At 40.1% G+C, this 13469-nt stretch overlaps 1 protein-coding gene across 4 annotated transcripts in view; it reads left to right on the top strand.

Annotated features, from left to right (window-relative positions):
* ADAM28 (ADAM metallopeptidase domain 28) overlaps positions 1-13469 on the top strand; it is a 356867-nt gene that overhangs the window by 50899 nt on the left and 292499 nt on the right. For 2 of the 4 annotated variants that reach the window (XM_079927366.1, XM_079927364.1), the window contains exon 1: positions 7152-7659. The exons of the other annotated variants lie outside the window; for them this stretch is intronic. The gene's annotated coding sequence lies outside the window, so the exon portion shown is untranslated. Of the gene's footprint in view, positions 1-7151; positions 7660-13469 lie in introns of those variants that run through there. 4 annotated transcript variants of the gene reach the window in all.

Raw genomic sequence — 13469 nt, 5'->3', positions numbered from 1 at the left:
AGGGAAGTCCCCTACTGGCTTTTCTTACTCTGAAGTCCAAACGCCTTCATACAGCCTACAAGGCTCTCCAGGAGGTGATCCCTGCCCACTTCTCCTGACTGCACCAGCTCCCAAAACACTAGCATTTCCTTGGTCATCAGTAATTTAGTATCTCCTTTTCCTTCTGGTGTTTATTAAATAAACTCTTCTGAAGACAGCCCTGATCAAGATCATTTGTGATTTTTTACTAAAAAATAATTTAGATCCTCAAACTCCACCTTCAAAAGTACTGTACTGGGATCTGAAGATGAAATAGCATCTTTTTTTAAATTTTTAGCTAGCTCCACAGGTGCTGCTTTTGCCCTGCATGTTGGAGAACCTCTGCCTTACTCTGTAACATCTAGGGTCTGTAAATATCTTCGTCCCTATGTATCACTGGCGTCCATTATATTGCCTGTAGATGCCAATAAGTATTGAAGAAGTAAGTTCCTTTGTCATCGTATCTAAGTCACAGAGAATATAAGACAGAGCCTAGGTCTAAATAGTGGTGGAGGAATAAGATCAGAATACATGAGAAGAGGTCAGAGTTCTTACTGGTGCTTGATAAAGGAACCAGAGAGGGCTCTTCACTTCCAAATGACAGAAACTTACAGGCTACACCTGGAGAAGAATTTGTTGAATCATGCAGCTAAAAATTCAGGTGTATGCCTGTCTTTAGATATGAATGGATTCAAAGGTTCAAATGATGTCACCATTAGAACTCAGTCATTCACTTTTCTCACTGAGAACAAAGCTCTATTTCTTTTTTTTAATTAATTAATTAATTAATTTTTACATCTTTATTGGAGTATAATTGCTTTACAATGGTGTGTTAGTTTCTGCTTTATAACAAAGTGAATCAGTTATACATATACATATGTTCCCATATCTCTTCCCTCTTGCGTCTCCCTCCCTCCCACCCTCCCTATCCCACCCCTCCAGGCAGTCAAAAAGCACGGAGCTGATCCCCCTGTGCTATGCAGCTGCTTCCCACTAGCTATCAACCTTACGTTTGGTAGTGTATATATGTCCATGCCTCTCTCTCGCTTTCTCACAGCTTACCCTTCCCCCTCCCCATATCCTCAAGTCCATTCTCTAGTAGGTCTGTGTCTTTATTCCTGTCTTACCCCTAGGTTCTTCATGACATTTTTTTTCCTTAAATTCCATATATATGTGTTAGCATATGGTATTTGTCTTTCTCTTTCTGACTTACTTCACTCTGTATGACAGACTCTGGGTCTATCCATCTCATTACAAATAGCTCAATTTCGTTTCTTTTTATGGCTGAGTAATATTCCATTGTATATACGAGCCACTCTGTATGACAGACTCTGGGTCTATCCATCTCATTACAAATAGCTCAATTTCGTTTCTTTTTATGGCTGAGTAATATTCCATTGTATATACGAGCCACATCTTCTTTATCCGTTCATCCAATGATGGACACTTAGGTTGTTTCCATTTCTGGGCTATTGTAAATAGAGCTGCAATGAACATTTTGGTACATGACTCTTTTTGAATTATGGTTATCTCAGGGTATATGCCCAGTAGGGGAATTGCTGGGTCATATGGTAGTTCTATTTGTAGTTTTTTAAGGAACCGCCATACTGTTCTCCATAGTGGCTGTGTCAACTTACATTCCCACCGGCAGTGCAAGAGGGTTCCCTTTTCTCCACACCCTCTCCAGCATTTATTGTTTCTACATTTTTTGATGATGGCCATTCTGACCAGTGTGAGATGATATCTCATTGTAGTTTTGATTTGCATTTCTCTAATGATTAATGAAGTTGAGCATTCTTTCATGTGTTTGTTGGCAGTCTGTATATCTTCTTTGGAGAAATGTCTATTTAGGTCTTCTGCCCATTTTTGGATTGGGTTGTTTGTTCTTTTGTTATTAAGCTGCATGAGCTGCTTATAAATTTTGGAGATTAATCCTTTGTCAGTTGCTTCATTTGCAAATATTTTCTCCCATTCTGAGGGTTGTCTTTTGACCTTCTTTATGGTTTCCTTTGCTGCGCAAAAGCTTTTAAGTTTCATTAGGTCCCATTTGTTTACTTTTGTTTTTATTTCCATTTCTCTAGGAGGTGGGTCAAAAAGGATCTTGCTGTGATTTATGTCATAGAGTGTTCTGCCTATGTTTTCCTCTAAGAGTTTGATAGTTTCTGGCCTTACATTTAGGTCTTTAATCCATTTTGAGCTTATTTTTGTGTATGGTGTTAGGGAGTGATCTAATCTCATACTTTTACATGTAGCTGTCCAGTTTTCCCAGCACCACTTATTGAATAGGCTGTCCTTTCTCCACTGTACATTTCTGCCTCCTTTGTCAAAGATAAGGTGACCATATGTGTGTGGGTTTATCTCTGGGCTTTCTATCCTGTTCCATTGATCTATATTTCTGTTTTTGTGCCAGTACCATACTGTCTTGATTACTGTAGCTTTGTAGTATAGTCTGAAGTCAGGAAGCCTGATTCCTCCAGCTCCATTTTTCGTTCTCAAGATTGCTTTGGCTATTCGGGGTCTTTTGTGTTTCCATACAAATTGTGAGATTTTTTGTTCTAGTTCTGTGAAAAATGCCAGTGGTAGTTTCACAGGGATTGCATTGAATCTGTAGATTGCTTTGGGTAGTAGAGTCATTTTCACAATGTTGATTCTTCCAATCCAAGAACATGGTATATCTCTCCATCTATTTGTATCATTTTTAATTTCTTTCATCAGTGTCTTATAATTTTCTGCATACAGGTCTTTTGTCTCCTTAGGTAGGTTTATTCCTAGGTATTTTATTCTTTTTGTTGCAATGGTAAATGGGAGTGTTTTCTTGATTTCACTTTTAGATTTTTCATCCTTAGTGTATAGGAATGCCAGAGATTTCTGTGCATTAATTTTGTATCCTGCTACTTTACCAAATTCATTGATTAGCTCTAGTAGTTTTCTGGTAGCATCTTTAGGATTCTCTATGTATAGTATCATGTCATCTGCAAACAGTGACAGCTTTACTTCTTCTTTTCCAATTTGGATTCCTTTTATTTCCTTTTCTTCTCTGATTGCTGTGGCTAAAACTTCCAACACTATGTTGAATAAGAGTGGTGAGAGTGGGCAACCTTGTCTTGTTCCTGATCTTAGTGGAAATGCTTTCAGTTTTTCACCATTGAGGACGATGTTGGCTGTGAGTTTGTCATATATGGCCTTTATTATGTTGAGGAAAGTTCCCTCTATGCCTACTTTCTTCAGGGTTTTTTTCATAAATGGGTGTTGAATTTTGTCGAAAGCTTTCTCTGCATCTATTGAGATCATATGGTTTTTCTCCTTCAATTTGTTAATATGGTTTATCACATTGATTGTTTTGCGTATACTGAAGAATCCTTGCATTCCTGGAATAAACCCCACTTGATCATGGTGTATGATCCTTTTAATGGGCTGTTGGATTCTGTTTGCTAGTATTTTGTTGAGGATTTTTGCACCTATGGTCATCAGTGATATTGGCCTGTAGTTTTCTTTCTTTGTGACATCCTTGTCTGGTTTTGGTATCAAGGTGATGGTGGCCTCATAGAATGAGTTTGGGAGTGTTCCTCCCTGTGCTATATTTTGGAAGAGTTTTAGAAGGATAGGTGTTAGCTCTTCTCTAAATGTTTGAGAGAATTCGCCTGTGAAGCCATCTGGTCCTGGGCTTTTGTTTGTTGGAAGATTTTTAATCACAGTTTCAATTTCAGTGCTTGTGATTGTTCTGTTCATCTTTTCTATTTCTTCCTGATTCAGTCTGGGCAGGTTGTGCATTTCTAAGAATTTGTCCATTTCTTCCAGGTTGTCCATTTTATTGGCATAGAGTTGCTTGTAGTAATCTCTCATGATCTTTTGTAGTTCTGAAGTGTCAGTTGTTACTTCTCCTTTTTCATTTCTAATTCTATTGATTTGAGTCTTCTCCCTTTTTTTCTTGATGAGTCTGGCTAATGGTTTATCAATTTTGTTCATCTTCTCAAAGAACCAGCTTTTAGTGTTATTGATCTTTGCTATCGTTTCCTTCATTTCTTTTTCATTTATTTCTGATCTGATTTTTATGATTTCTTTCCTTCTGCTAACTTTGGGTTTTTTTTTTTGTTGTTGTTGTTCTTCTTTCTCTAATTGCTTTAGGTGCAAGGTTAGGTTGTTTATTCGAGATGTTTCCTGTTTCTTATGGTAGGATTGTATTGCTATAAACTTCCCTCTTAGAACTGCTTTTGCTGCATCCCATAGATTTTGGGTCGTTGTGTCTCCATTGTCATTTGTTTCTAGGTATTTTTTGATTTCCTCTTTGATTTCTTCAGTGATCACTTCGTTATTAAGTAGTGTATTGTTTAGCCTCCATGTGTTTGTATTTTTTACAGGTCTCTTCCTGTAATTGGAAAAGATACTTGAAACAATTCCAATTTTCTTAAATTTACCACGGCTTGACTTGTGACCCACGATATGATCTATCCTGGAGAATGTTCCTTGAGCACTTGAGAAAAATGTGTATTCTGTTGTTTTTGGATGGAATGTCCTATAAATATCAATTAAGTCCATCTCGTTTAATGTATCATATAAAGCGTGTGTTTCCTTATTTATTTTCATTTTGGATGATCTGTCCATTGGTGAAAGTGGGGTGTTAAAGTCCCCTACTATGAATGTGTTACTGTCGATTTCCCCTTTTATGGCTGTTAGTATTTGCCTTATGCACTTAGGTGCTCCTATGTTGGGTGCATAAATATTTACAATTCTTACATCTTCTTCTTGGATCAATCCCTTGATCATTATGTAGTGTCCTTCTTTGTCTCTTCTAATAGTCTTTATTTTAAAGTCTATTTTGTCTGATATGAGAATTGCTACTTCAGCTTTCTTTTGATTTCCATTTGCATGAAATATCTTTTTCCATCCCCTTACTTTCAGTCTGTATGTGTCTCTAGGTCTGAAGTGGGTCTCTTGTAGGCAGCAAATATAGGGTCTTGTTTTTGTATCCATTCAGCCAATCTGTATCTTTTGGTGGGAGCATTTAGTCCATTTACATTTAAGGTAATTATCAATATGTATGTTCCTATTCCCATTTTCTTTATTGCTTTGGGTTCGTTATTGTAGGTCTTTTCCTTCTCTTGTGGTTCTTGCCTAGAGAAGTTCCTTTAGCAGTTGTTTTAAAGCTTGTTTGGTGGTGCTGAGCTCTCTCAGCTTTTCCTTGTTTGTAAAGGTTTTAATTTCTCCATCAAATCTGAATGAGATCCTTGCTGGGTAGAGTAATCTTGGTTGCAGGTGTTTCTCCTTCATCACTTTAAATATGTCCTGTCAGTCCCTTCTGGGTTGCAGAGTTTCTGCTGAAAGATCAGCTGGTAACCTTATGGGGATTCCCTTGTGTGTTGTTTTTCCCTTGCTGCTTTTAATATGTTTTCTTTGTATTTAATTTTTGACAGTTTGATTAATGTGTGTCTTGGCATATCTCTCCTTGGATTTATCCTCTATGGGACTCTCTGTGCTTCCTGGACTTAATTAACTATTTCCTTTCCCATATTAGGGAAGTTTTCAACTATAATCTCTTCAAATATCTTCTCAGTCCCTTTCTTTTTCTCTTCTTCTTCTGGAACCCCTATAATTCAAATGTTGGTGTGTTTAATGTTGTCCCAGAGGTCTCTGAGACTGTCCTCAGTTCTTTTCATTCTTTTTTCTTTATTCTGCTCTGCAGTAGTTATTTCCACTATATTATCTTCCAGGTCACTTACCTGTTCTTCTGCCTCAGTTATTCTGCTATTGATCCCATCTAGAGTATTTTTAATTTCATTTATTGTGTTGTTCATCGTTGTTTGTTTCATCTTTAGTTCTTCTAGGTCCTTGTTAAATGTTTCTTGCATTTTGTCCATTCTATTTCCAAGATTTTGGATCATATTTACCATCATTATTCTGAATTCTTTTTCAGGTAGACTGCCTATTTCCTCTTCATTGGTTAGGTCTGGTGGGTTTTTATCTTGCTCCTTCATCTGCTGTGTGTTTCTCTGTCTTCTCATTTTGCTTATCTTACTGTGTTTTGGGTCTCCCTTTTGCAGGCTGCAGGTTCATAGTTCCCCTTGTTTTTGGTGTCTGTCCCCAGTGGCTAAGGTTGGTTCAGTGGGCTGTGTAGGCTTCCTGGTGGAGGAGACTAGTGCCTGTGTTCCGGTGGATGAGGCTGGATCTTGTCTTTCTGCTGGGCAGCTCCATGTCTGGTGGTGTGTTTTGGGGTGTCTGTGGAGTTATTATGATTTTAGGCAGCCTCTCTGCTAATGGGTGGGGTCGTGTTCCTGTCTTGCTAGTTGTTTGGCATAGGATGTCCAGCACTGTATCTTGCTGGTTGAGTGAAGCTGGGTGCTGGTGTTGAGATGGAGATCTCTGGGAGATTTTCGCAGTTTGATATTATGTGGAGCTGGGAGGTCTCTTGAATGTATCTCTTCAGTGTCCTGAAGTTCGCTGTCCCACCTCAGGGGCACAGCACTGACTCCTGGCTGCAGCACCAAGAGCCTTTCATCCACATGGCTCAGAATAAAAGGGAGAAAAAGTAGAAAGAAAGAATTAGTAGAAGTAGAAAGTAAGAAAGAAAGAAAGAAAGAAAGAAAGAAAGGAGGGAGCGAGGGAGGGAGGAAGGAGGAAGGAAGGAGGGAAGGAAGGAAAAAAAGAAAGAAAGAAGATAAAGTAAAATAAATAAAGATTATAATATAATAAAGTTATTAAAATAAAAGAATAATTATTAAGAAAAGAAAATTAAAAAAAAAAAGGACGAATAGAACCCCCTAGGACAAATGGTGGAAGGAAAGCTATACAGCATAAATCTTGCTCTGAAAGTGCACCTCCTCAATTTGGGTTGATTCGTTGTGTATTCATGTATTCCACAGACATCAAGTTGATTGTGGAGGTTTATTCTGCTGCTTCTGCGGCTGCTGGGAGAGATTTCCCTTTCTCTTCTTTGTTCTCACAGCTCCCAGGGGCTCAGCTTTGGATTTGGCCCCGCCTCTGCGTGTAGGTCGCCGGAGGGCGTCTGTTCTTCGCTCAGACAGGATGGGGTTAAAGGAGCCGCTGATTCGGTGGCTCTGGCTCACTCAGGCTGGGGGGTGGGGGTGGGGGTGGGGGGGGGCGGGGCGGGCACTGCGTGCGGGGCGGGCACTGCGTGCGGGGCGGGCCTGCGGCGGCAGAGGCCGGCGTGACGTTGCACCAGCCTGAGGCGCGCTGTGCGTTCTTCCGGGGGAGTTCTCCCTGGATCCTGGGACCCTGGTAGTGGCGGGCTGCACAGGCTCCCTGGAAGGGGGTTGTGGAGAGTGACCTGTGCTCGCACACAGGCTTCTTGGTGGCGGCAGCAGCAGCCTTAGCGTCTCATGTCCGTCTCTGGGGTCCGCGCTTTTAGCCGAGGCTGACGCCCTTCTCTGGAGCTCCTTTAAGCAGCGCTCTGAATCCCCTCTCCTCGCGTAGCAGGAAACAAAGAGGGAAGAAAAAGTCTCTTGCCACTTCGGCAGGTCCAGATTTTTCCCCGGACTCCCTCCCGGCTAGCCGTGGCGCACTAACCCCTGCAGGCTGTATTCACGCCGCCAACCCCAGTTCTCTCCCGGTGCTCCGACCGAAGCCCGAGCCTCGACTCCAGGCCCCGCCCGCCCCGGCGGGTGAGCAGAGAAGCCTCTCGGACTGGTGAGTGTTGGTCGGCCCTGATACTCTGTGCGGGCATCTCTCCGCTTTGCCCTCCGCACCCCTGTTGCTGTGCTCTCCGCGGCTCCGAAGCTTTCCCTCTCTGCCACCCGCAGTCTCCGACCGCGAAGGGGCTTCCTAGTGTTTGGAAACCTTTCCTCCTTCACAGCTCCCTCCCACTGGTGCAGGTCCCGTCCCTATCCTTTTGTTTCTGTTTATTCTTTTTTCTTTTGCCCTACTCAGGTACGTGAGGGGTTTGTTGACTTTTGGGAGGTCTGAGGTCTTCTGCCAGCGTTCAGTAGGTGTTCTGTAGGAGTTGTTCCACGTGTAGATGTATTTCTGGTGTATCTGGGGGGAGGAAGGTGATCTCCACGTCTTACTCTTCCGCCATCTTCCCGGAAGCCCCTGCTCTATTTCTTATTTGGTGCAGATTCTACACTCTTGGTGGCAAAATAGTTGTCATCAGCTCCAGGATTACATCTTTCAGCTCAGCAATCTCAGCAGAAGAACATCTCTCAAGTATTAACTCAGAGGAAGTCCCGAGATTGAGTCCATTTGAGCCAATGTGGTTATTTGATCATTCCCACTTTAGTCAGGATGATGGAATTGATTGGCCACACCTGAAAATGTATGTGCTCCTTCAGTGGTGAGCAATAGAGTCAGATATACCCGATCCATATGGATTGAGTGTAAGAGTGAGTTTTCAAAGCAAAATTGAGAATGCATCAGATCTCTGTTACTGAAAATTCATTTGACTAATCATTATTTTTTGATCCCCATGCTGTGTGCCACATTGCTTTATGCACTAAGCATACAGCACGGAACAAGACAAATCAAAGTTTTAAAGTTTGTGTTCATATGCAGCTTACTGTCTGTCCAGGCAGGTGGACAATTCCATTATAATTACAATAATATTAAGTAAGTGTTGCAATAGAGGATTAACATGAAGTATTTACAGAGAGAGTTTATTTGGGCCAGAGAATGAAGGAAGGTGTCCTGGAAAGAGTGAACGTTGAGTTGAGCAGACTCCTGAAGATTGATTAGGAGTTAGCCAGAACTGTCAGAGGGTGGAAGAGTTCTAGGCAGAGAAACGGTTCCAGAGAATAGAGATCATAACACGTCTGAGAACTTGAAATAAGTACAGCTTGAGGGAAGGAGTAGTCCTCTCCATCTCTGTGGTCTGAGCTATTACCAGGCAGTTTTCTTGTGATACCACTTTCCCAAGGCAGCCCCGGCTTATCGGTTATGGTAATACTGTCTCTGCCCTGAGTCCCTCCGATCCTAAGGGTGGTTACAACGGTTGACTGGGTTACAATGTCTTCATTATGTCACCATCCCTCCTTTGGCTTTTCAACTCTTCCATCATTATGCAACCAATTTCGTGTATTAAATGCTCTCAGTTTGAGGTACCTAGAGTCGCTTTTATATTCCCTTTTGGACTATGGTAGAACTTAAAGCCATGAATGGTTAGCTTGTTTCAGTGTTTGATTTTCAGAGTTCTGTTTCTGGTTTGCTTAGTTTTCATTTCTCATTTTTCAAAGTTGATGTGCTAGAGTTCTTTACTTAATCTTGTGACCAGTATTTATGTTGCAAATATTTTTTCAAGATGATGTTGAGTTTTCACTCCTCATTCACATTTTTTGATGTCCTGAATTTTAAAAAAACTCAAAAAATCTAAACAAACATGTTATTTTATGTAATCAAATCAAAACCACTGAGTATATATTCACTTATATTTTTTCAATTCTTCTTTCTCTCTCTTGAAGTTTAATCTTTTATACATCTAGAATGTTTATGTTATATTGGGTGAAATAAAGAGCTAGCTTACCTTGCTTTCCCCTAAATGATGAGTTAGAATTATTTATTGTCACTCTATTCTCATTCTGCTGTCACACATTTGAATCATGTTTCTTTATCCAGGTACCATAAGGTTTGCACTGTAATGCATTTTTGTGTCATTGACATCTATTGAAGGACAGTATAAGAATATTTTATTGAATGGTTTGGGTATATTTTGAAAAACTAGCTGAAGCTATTGTACATGACATAGGTACCAAGACACTCAGGGGATAAGTATTTTCTTGAATTTAATTTAAAAAGTTTATTATCTCATTATATTTTCTGCAGATTGGAAAGAATTCCTTTCTCAGGATATAAAAACTGTGTAGTGAAATATACCATTTAACCAAAAAGTGAACATATTTAGCTCTGTATTAACTAACATCTAACTATTTAAGCCTTTCCCTTTTGGAGTCTAAAAAACTCTCTTCCTTCTGTTTCCTTAAACACTTCATTCAGGTTACTCTTAGTTGTTATGATTGATCTGCAAACTTACCTCAAATGAAGTGAATTTGGAAGACACAAATAACAACAGTAACTAAGTTCTTCAAGATGCCAGTTTCTCTATAAGACTAGGTATGAAAGCGAAGTTTTTTTTTTTTTTTAGATTTGTCCTTTATTTAAAGAATTCAATGCTGAGAAGCTCATATGGGAATAATCCATGAGCTCAATCTCATTCAAGTCAAATTAACAAGTCTAAACATCTAGAATGCATTAATTCATTCAATCAACAAATCAATCAACAAATTTTATGCTAAAAATATCAGTTAGGTGCTAGGGATTCACGGGTGAACAAGATACATGTTCCTTGCCTCCAAGTAATTTCCAGTCTGGTGGGCGAAATGGTATATTATCGATGTGACGTAGGTAGTTAGTAGTTGTTCTTTAGCGCACATGGGGACCATGTTCAATCTAGTTTTTGTAGGTCAGGGAATACATCTCGGAGGAAGCTCACCTGGAAATCTAAAGAACACAGGAGTGGTGGATGAGATATGTATGACTTTAAGGCAAAGAAACAGCATATATAAGGGCCCCATAAGAAGTCCATGGGGTATTAAGAAAAGTTCAAGTAGTGAGTATGATTTAATGACAGAGGGTGATGACCATGAAGTCCTTTAAGTCAAATTAAGATATTTGTCCTGAGGGGAGTAGGGAGTCACCTCAGGACTGTAAGCACAGGGGAGGGCATAATCAGATCTGCTTTTTATAAGCCTCATTTAGCTTCAGCTGAAGCATGGACTGGGGAGAGAAGGCCAGAAGGGAGGCAGGATGACCAATTAGGGGTTGCAGCATGGCCAAATGAGGGGAAGTGGACAAATACGAGAAAGCTTGAAGAAGTAGAATCTACAGGAAGCGGTGATACATTGGAGATGGGGCAGAGAGAAGAATTCAGGATGACTTTAGGTTTCAGTGTTGGTACAGTGAGTGAATAATGGTACAGTTTATCGGCATGGTGACCCCAGGAGAAAGCACAGATCAGAAAAGAAGGTGCAGTTTGGGGCAGGTTAAATTCAAGGTTCCTGTGGGACACCCAAGTGGAGGTGTCTAGTAAAGATTAGGGTACATGGGCGTAGAACTCAAGGATCCAGGTGGAGATTTAGAAATCACCAGTCTGTGAATGGAGAATGGCATCATGAAAATAATTGAGAAGATTGGTTATTGCTCACCTGATTCGGTCCACTACTATGGGCAGGAATGACTACCGAGCAAGTGGAAAGAAGCCTCCCTGCCATTTGCCTGGGTTATAAGCACAGGGAAGTTAGCGGTGTTCCCACCTGAACAATTCCATCTGTGATTTTTTAAGACAAGTACAAAGCTGCAATCTTGACACATTTGCAAAAATATAAATTGAAATATATTATTAAGGAAAGAAACAAAAACATTAAAAGTCTTTGTTGGTCAGTGATGTTCCCCAAAGCTTAGAAGATTCCTTGGCATGTAGTAGGCCCTTAATGAATATTTGATGACTATGTGAATAAATTACAAATTCTCTAAAAAGAAATATAGTATTGATCTAACGGCCCATAATGGTCTCCAGGCTTTTTATTAAAATTCAGTAAATGGCTCATTGAGTGTTTCTTTTATTATAGTTTTTAAATATCCAAAATTCATACCCAAAAGGTGAATTTTAAATAAAAACGTTCAGAGCCTAAGGCACAAAGCCCCAAATTGCAGAACCGATTCTGAACCAGGTCTTGCACTGGTCCCCAGTATTCCTTCTATTTCTGTGACTCTAAGATCAAGAGAAAGGGGGAAACAGATTACCTTGTTTTCCCACAAACTCATCCTGTGTTCCCAATCTGTATCTCCCCACGAAGCCAGCCCTCCAGTTCGATCCTTTGTAATCTCTGTTGCCACCTCTCTGTCCTCATGTGCGGAGAAAATAGTTATTTTTCATCTAAACCTTAGAATATGACCTGTACATGAGATATCCTAGTGAAAATGTTTTCCCAACCTGTTGTAGCTTCCTGCCCTTTGTTTGAAAAGAGTGAAACAACACGGACTTTACTTTTTGACCTTTGAGCATTCATGAGGGAGACAGAGGAGCGAGGCAGCAAGGAGGCCTGGGAGAACGCAGGCCCATAAACCGCTGTCATCATTTGAGCCTCTAAAAGGGCAAGCCTGTTGCTAAGGAAACTGCTGCTCTGGGAGGGCTAAACACACAGTGAAATCGCAGGGAAAGAAAGGCACAAACAAGTCAGATGCTTGGGGGAGGGGTAGCACGAAGCAGCCTGAGAACTTCTAAACCTTTATTGCTGGGAGCACATCAAAGGCTTGGGGGAAGGGAGGTTGACAGGATAGGAGGGGTTCAAGCATCCGTATGCCTTCCTAGAATATAACTAGCTGGAATTTAAAGGGATCCTAGACTCTTCTGTGAATTTAATTTTGCCCAGCGCACAAGCAGGAAGACAAAGTGGCTGTTAACTTTCCATTAACCTTCAGGAAGTTTATAGCAGTTTTTCAAGTTTAATCACCTTCATTTGTAATATGCCAGATCATTAGAACAGATTTACAATGCTCAAAAGCATCTTGTGATTTATTTTGTGCTTGATGCTTACTATTAATGGGGTTAAACAACTATAGAGGCAGTCATTTTGGAAATTATGTGGTGTGCTTTTTAAAAAATTGCATAACTCTCTACCTTTCTTGAAATAAAAATTATGTTCTTAGTTAGAGAATATGTTTGACACTATTTTCTGTTACTCATTTGTAACCAAATGAGCCTTGAGTTGCTTAAGTGAAGAAATCAGCTAGATTAAGAATATTGGAAATAGAATTTTTAACTTTCTACTTAAAAATTAAGGACTATAACTTCAAAGACATTTTCTCTTGTTATAAAATGTCTCCTTTTTACACCAACGAAAAGTTAAATTTTTTATATAGAATGAGTTGGCACAGCATCTAACATGGACAATCTTTGGTCTTTCCATTGCCCTGGCTTGTAAAAAGATCTGCTTGCATCAATAAACATTTCCTTCCCTTCCATACTCTCTTCCAGAATAAAATAAGTCATCAGTTCACAGCTATGCTATCTAGACTGGTACATTATTGAAGTTGGATTGTTGCTTAGAGATCATGTAATCCAAGCTTCTCATTTAGCATGGGATGATATCTACACGCAACTTTTGTTTCTTCTTTCTGGGGTCATTTCCAAACCCATTTATGAAAAGGTATCCGTAAAACTCGAAGATTAAATTCATGTGGATATACCACCAACACACCTAAAATTTTGGCTTTGAAAATATCCACCTCCTTGTTAACATCAGCAGTATCCACAAAGATTTTTTTTTATCTCAAGGGGTATTTTACCAAAATAAGCATGTGCAATAGAGCCATAGAAACTTTAAAATAAGGATAATTCTTTGTAAGTAACAGAAAGCTAAGTTGAGCTGCACAGCATTAAATGAGAAGCCAGGGACTTCCCTGATGTCCCAGTGGTTAAGAGTCCGCCTGCCAGTGCAGGGGACACAGAT

Source organism: Stenella coeruleoalba (assembly GCF_951394435.1).
Source record: "Stenella coeruleoalba genome assembly, chromosome: 7".
Classification (NCBI taxonomy): Eukaryota; Metazoa; Chordata; class Mammalia; order Artiodactyla; family Delphinidae; genus Stenella; species Stenella coeruleoalba.
The sequence above is the reverse complement of the archived record's forward strand: the minus strand, read 5'-3'. Positions and strand labels throughout refer to the sequence as shown.